Genomic DNA, 5,824 nt, shown 5'->3' on the forward strand with positions numbered 1-5,824 from the left:
TTCCACCACCAAGTCTAGATGAGCGTCTTCCTTTTACCTTCAGAGATGGAGGGACCAGGCGAGCAGTACTGGAGGCTCGGAGTATACGAGGTGCAGTGCGAGGTGTAATAAGGGCTGTGAGGTAGGATGGTGCTACTCCATGTTTGGCTTTGTAGGCCAGCATCAGTATTTTGAACCTGATGCGTGCAGCTACTGGGAGCCAGTGGAGGGAACGTAGCAGAGGGGTGGTGTGGAGAACTTGGGAAGGTTGAAGATCAGTCGTGCTGCTGCATTTTGTATTAGTTGTAGAGGTCGGATGGTATATAGTGGTAGACCAGCTAGAAGGTAGTTACAGTAGTCCAGTCGTGAGATTACTAAGGACTGAACCAGGATCTGGTGGCCTGGGTTGACAGGTAAGGGCGGATTCGTCTGATATTGTAGTGAAGGAATCTACATGAGCGGGAAAGGTTGCTGATGTGAGTCGAGAAGCAGAGTTGGTTGTCTATTGTAACTCCAAGGTTGAGGGCTGTTGCAGAAGGAGAGAGCTGTGAGTTGTCCAGGTAAATAGCAAGATCCTGATGTGGTGAAGAATCTGCTGGAATGAATATTAGTTCAGTTTTGGTGGGATTGAGTTGGAGGTGATGGGCTGCCATCCAAGATGAGATGTCGGTTAGACATGCAGAGATTTTGGAAGTAGCATGTAGATCAGAGGGAGGAAAAGAGAAGAGGAGTTGTGTGTCATCAGCATAGCAGTGGTAGGATAATCCATGTGAGGTGATCTCGTGTAGAGGGAGAAAAAGTACTGAGCCTTGAGGGACGCCAGTGGAGAGTCTACGTGAGGTAGAGGTGGATCCTTTCCAAGTCACTTGGTAAGATCGCTCATCAAGGTAGGAAGCAAACCACTGCCATGCTGAGCCCGAAATCCCAAGACTCAGAAACAGCCAGAAGGGCAGCCTCAGTAGAATGAGCTGTTCTGAAGCCAGACTGGTTAGGATCCAGGAGGTTGTTCTGTGACAGATGAAGTGATAGCTGATTGTAGACACACCGCTCAAGGATTTTAGAAAAAAATGAGAGGAGAGAATCTGGTCGGTAATTGTTGATATATGTAGTGTCAGCGGTATTGTTTTTAGGATTGGAAGAACCCTGGCTGTTTTAAAGGCAGATGGTACATGGCTGGTTGTGATTGATCTGTTTATGATATAAGAAATGAAAGGGATGAGGTCAGGAGAGATGGTTTGTAGGACAGGTGGTTGGATTGCCTATAGATATGATCTGAATTATTTCATCTCAATGATCTTAGAAAACTGATTTAGCGTAATTGTAGGATCTTCCAAGGGTAGAGTTGGATTTGTGGTGGAACGGACGGTTGGATATCAGTCAATAATTCGAAAGCTGACTGTGTTTTAATCACTGCTACCTTGAACAAACTTGGTACGTGGCCTGATGAGTTAATCATTTTAAGGACAGGATTTATAACATCGGGTGCCACATGTTTAAGGAAACTTGTAGGAAGCGGATCTAATACGCAATTACGTTGATTTGCTGATGAGATTAGTTTAATTAATTCAGGCCCTTTTAGGAGGTTGAAGCGTTCTAATTGGTGGTCTGCTATTGGAAGATTATTTTTTAACAGAGCTGTTTGTTATGCTTTATCTTATCTCTATTTGTAACAATTTTAGCATTAGAGAAGTTAATAACATTTGTCCTACTATGATGATGTCACAGTATCTGTGTCTGTCTTATTCCTGGTTAGTTTGACTGCAGTATTAAACAGGAATCTGGGATTATTTTTGTCCTCTATTAAAGATCAAGCCTGTGCTAAGAGCCTTCCTATAGTTAATGAGGCTTTCCTTCCATGCTAGGTATTAAACTTTTAGTTCAGTTTGGCTGGACGGCCAGCTCTTTGAAGGGTTCTGGTCATCCAAACGTCTCCCATTTAAGGATTATGGAGGCCACTGTGCTCTTAGGAACCTTAAGTGCAGCATGCTTTTTTTGTAACCTTGGCCAGACCTGTGCCTTCCCACAATTCTGTCTCTGAGCTCTTCAGGCAGTTCCTTTGACCTCATGATTCTCATTTGCTCTGACGTGCACTGTGAGCTGTAAGGTCTTATACAGACAGCTGGACTCAAATTAATTTGTTGAACCATCTCAAGGATGATCAGAAGAAGTGGCCCGCAACTGAGTTTAATATATGAGTGTCACAGCAAAGGGTCTGAATACTTAGGACCATGTGATATTTCAGTTTTCCTTTGTTAATGAAGTCAACAATTCTGTGTTTTTTTTATTAGGGAAAATTGATTTAAATGACTTTAGCAAATGGCTGCAATATAAACACTTTCTGTACCCACTTATATACTATATGAATATACATTGAAGCACTGCCATTTACAGTATTTGGTATTTTATATTGTGCTTGTACATTACAGAGTTGATGGTATAATCAAACAGATGGCTGAGCTTCGAGATGTTGACTGCAGATTGAGAGTTCTTGAGTCACAGGTAAATCACAATTAACCACCGTAAACATGGAAATGGCTGTATTTGAAAAGATCAGACGTGCTCCCCATGCCAAATAAAACCATTATTGCTATAATCGCTTTGATCCTCTACACTTTGAACAGGACATTTTGGATCACTTTTTTCATAGTGTTTATTTTTGAGCCTCTGTGTGACTGAAACTCCTTCCGTGTCTCATTTAATGAAACAAATATATTTGATATATTAAAAAGTAATATACAAAATGTGCTGTTTTAGAATTGTATTTTAGATGATCTTTCCTGTCCCACTCAGATGGAGTTCTGTTCTAGTGCCATGCAGTGGATGATGGAGACTCTCACCCAGAGCAGTGGGGTCAAGGCTTCACGCCCCCCACCTACTTTCAAAGGTTTGCATCTCTGCATTACTGCTTTCCATAACTTTGGGAATTTATAAATTTTTAAATCAAATGTTTTGTTTGTTTTTCCAGAGACATCAACGTCCTTTGTATCAAAAGTTTTTGAATAACATGTACTGGTTCAAGGTGGTTATATCTCAGCCCACCCACATCATTTATCTTTTCATGTCATCCATGGTATCACCAATGATTGTCCACTGGTCACTCTTGTCAGAGCACCAGAGATCCTCTGTTAACCTTCTAGAAGGACAACCATCTCTGCAACAATCCACCAATCAGGCCTGTATGGTAGAGTGCCCAGATGGAAGCTACTCTTTAGTAAAAGGCACATGGCAGCTTGCCTGGATTTTGCCAAAAGGCACCTGAATGACTCTCAGATTGGAGAAACAAAATTCTCCAATCTGATGAGACAAAGAATGAACTTTTTGGTATAAATGCCAGATGTCACATTTGCAGGAATCCAGGCACCGCTCATCACCAGGCCAATACCATGCCTACAATGAAGCATGGTGGTGGCAGCATCATGCTGTGGGGACGTTTTTCAGCTGCAGATGACTACAGCAATGTACAGATACATCCTGGATGAAAACCTGCTTCAGAGCGCTGTTGAACTGGGGCGATGATTTATCTTTCAGCTGGACAATGACACTAAGCACATATTTAGATCAAATATTTTGTTTGTTTTTCCAGAGACATCAACCTCCTCAAACTGATCAAACTGAGTAATTGCTAATTGCTGCCAAAGGTACATTCACAAAGTTGTGAGCTGTGATATATGTGTGATATATATATTTTTTATTTTTAATAAATGTGCTTAAACTTCATGTAAACACGTTGTAATTATGGAGTGTTGTATGTAGAATTGTGTGAAGGAAAAAAGTGCATTTAATCCAATTTGGAATAAGGCTGTGACAAAAATGATGCGCTATGAATACTTTCTGGATGCACTGTATATACTGCATATGTGTTGAGCTTCGGCTCTTCAATGAGAAGTGTGCTGTAGTGAAACTGGATTACCTTCCATCACAGAAACTGCTTGTCGTGTTTACAGATACCTTTTGAGCGGTCAATATAAAGACGCAGAGCATGCACTGGGCACAACTGGTGCAGTCCCTCCTGCTCTGGGTACTGGATAGGCAGTGCACATGCATGTGGGCACTTTGGTACAAACACTGAATTCAGTGTCAACACCAGCTTTGCATTCCCAGGACAGGGGTGAACCGTAGGCATATGTATCAAAAGCAAAGACAATTTAAACAATATTAGTTTTCCCTTCTCCTGGCACATGGCTCAAAGGGCATGGAGAGTGTAGAAATGTTTGCACTGAGCAGACTTCATGCCATTGTGGCTTGCTTGAAACAAACAACTGTGAGACAACCTCCAGGTGGAGCCTCCACTCGCTGGAACGGGAGTTTAGAGGGGAGGGCTGTTCAATAACATTAGTCTGTGTGCAATCTTGTGCAACCAATGAGCACACAGTCCATCTGTCTTTTGATATGAGTGCTTGATGCACTCACAAAAATGGCAACAGGGCTTTGAATTTACAAAAATTATTTAGTAAATTAACACAATATGTTTCTTTTGTAGACATGATTTAGTCAAGTACATTTCAGTTGATTATTGAAGATGATGAATATAATAGATTCTTTCACACTGACTGGAAGTGACTGAATTAAAAACCTGGAATCAATTTAATCATGTCCCACCACCAGAAATGGACAAAGGCACCAAGAAGTGTCATTGGATCATAGGGCAAGTTATTTACATGTGCCCGCCTTCTGGGGATGAACTGAACAAGGAGGTTATAGATTGGGTGATTGTAAGTTCAAATGATGGGTTGGTGACTGTGCACTGGAAATGTAAGGACTGGGTTGGGGGTGCTGTGGTCATATTAAGTGCTCTTTCATTTAAAACCAATAGTTGTAACCCATCACCCTTGGTGAGCAGTGGGCAGCCATGACAGGTGCCGGGGGAGCAGTGTGAGGGGACGGTGCTTTGCTCAGTGGCACCATGGCGGCTCAGGATTCAAACCGGCAACCTTCTGATTACGGGGCTGCTACCTTAACTGCAAGGCCACCACTACCCCATATTTAGCAATTAGTTGAGAAAAAGACCAACATTTATGTCAGTTGGATCATGTTCGGCCAATGTACACATTAAAATCTTTTCTTCAGTGTGGCCATTCATACAGTGATGCATCCATCTGCTGGTGAAACTGTTACTGACACACATCTGGGGTTTATGGCGACCTCAGGATCCAGCATCAGCCCCAGAAAGTAAATGCCTTGGCACAGGATTAGCATGCTCCTTTTCCACAGTCTACGTAAAGCCCAGACTGAACAAGTGTGTCAGCAGAATGCTCCTGTTCTGTTGCAACCAGCTACTCATCTAAATAAGTGGCAAGATGGATGCCCCTCTCCTTATTGCAGCCTCTGTGCTTTTCACAAACACTTAGGCTTAGAGTTTAGCCATCCTGGGTGGAAGCAGTAGAATCTTACAGTGCCCCTCAAAGTTTCATTGGGTAGGCAAACTTCAGCACTTCTTCAGAAATGTCAGCTTTATCCCCAAGCTCCTCACCAGTCTGCTCTGCTCAAACACAGGAGTCACAGAGAGATGAATTTGTGACCATGTCCTCGTTCATTCTGCTGAAGTGGTGGTAGATCAGCTTGCACTTGTGGCTACAGTCCTGTGCATGCTTAGTAGCATCGTGATTGTGCGGCGCTAGCTTGTGAAGCCAAAGTGTGACTGGTGGATTTTTGGAACATACTTTTCCCTCCTGACTTTTCCTGGTTCAGTCTAGCTCCAAGGCCCACACCTTATTGGCTTGTGGGCCTGGTGTTGGTGTGGTTGAGAGTGAAAGCTGCGCCACTTAGATCCAGGGTGATATTTATTGATTTTGCAACCACTTTGGTATCTGGCACGATGCCCTAATGTGATCAGCCCTAAATTGAT

General features: G+C 42.8%; 1 long non-coding RNA gene across 1 annotated transcript; it reads left to right on the forward strand.

Annotated features, from left to right (window-relative positions):
- Positions 1–2,054: 2,054 nt before the first annotated feature.
- On the forward strand, positions 2,055–2,970 carry LOC114773813 (uncharacterized). The gene is made up of 3 exons (XR_003744478.1): positions 2,055–2,478; positions 2,770–2,863; positions 2,945–2,970. It is a non-coding gene; the product is annotated as an uncharacterized LOC114773813 (long non-coding RNA).
- The last annotated feature ends 2,854 nt before the right edge of the window (positions 2,971–5,824 follow it).

Source organism: Denticeps clupeoides, unplaced genomic scaffold (assembly GCF_900700375.1).
Source record: "Denticeps clupeoides unplaced genomic scaffold, fDenClu1.1, whole genome shotgun sequence".
In the NCBI taxonomy this organism is placed as follows: domain Eukaryota; kingdom Metazoa; phylum Chordata; class Actinopteri; order Clupeiformes; family Denticipitidae; genus Denticeps; species Denticeps clupeoides.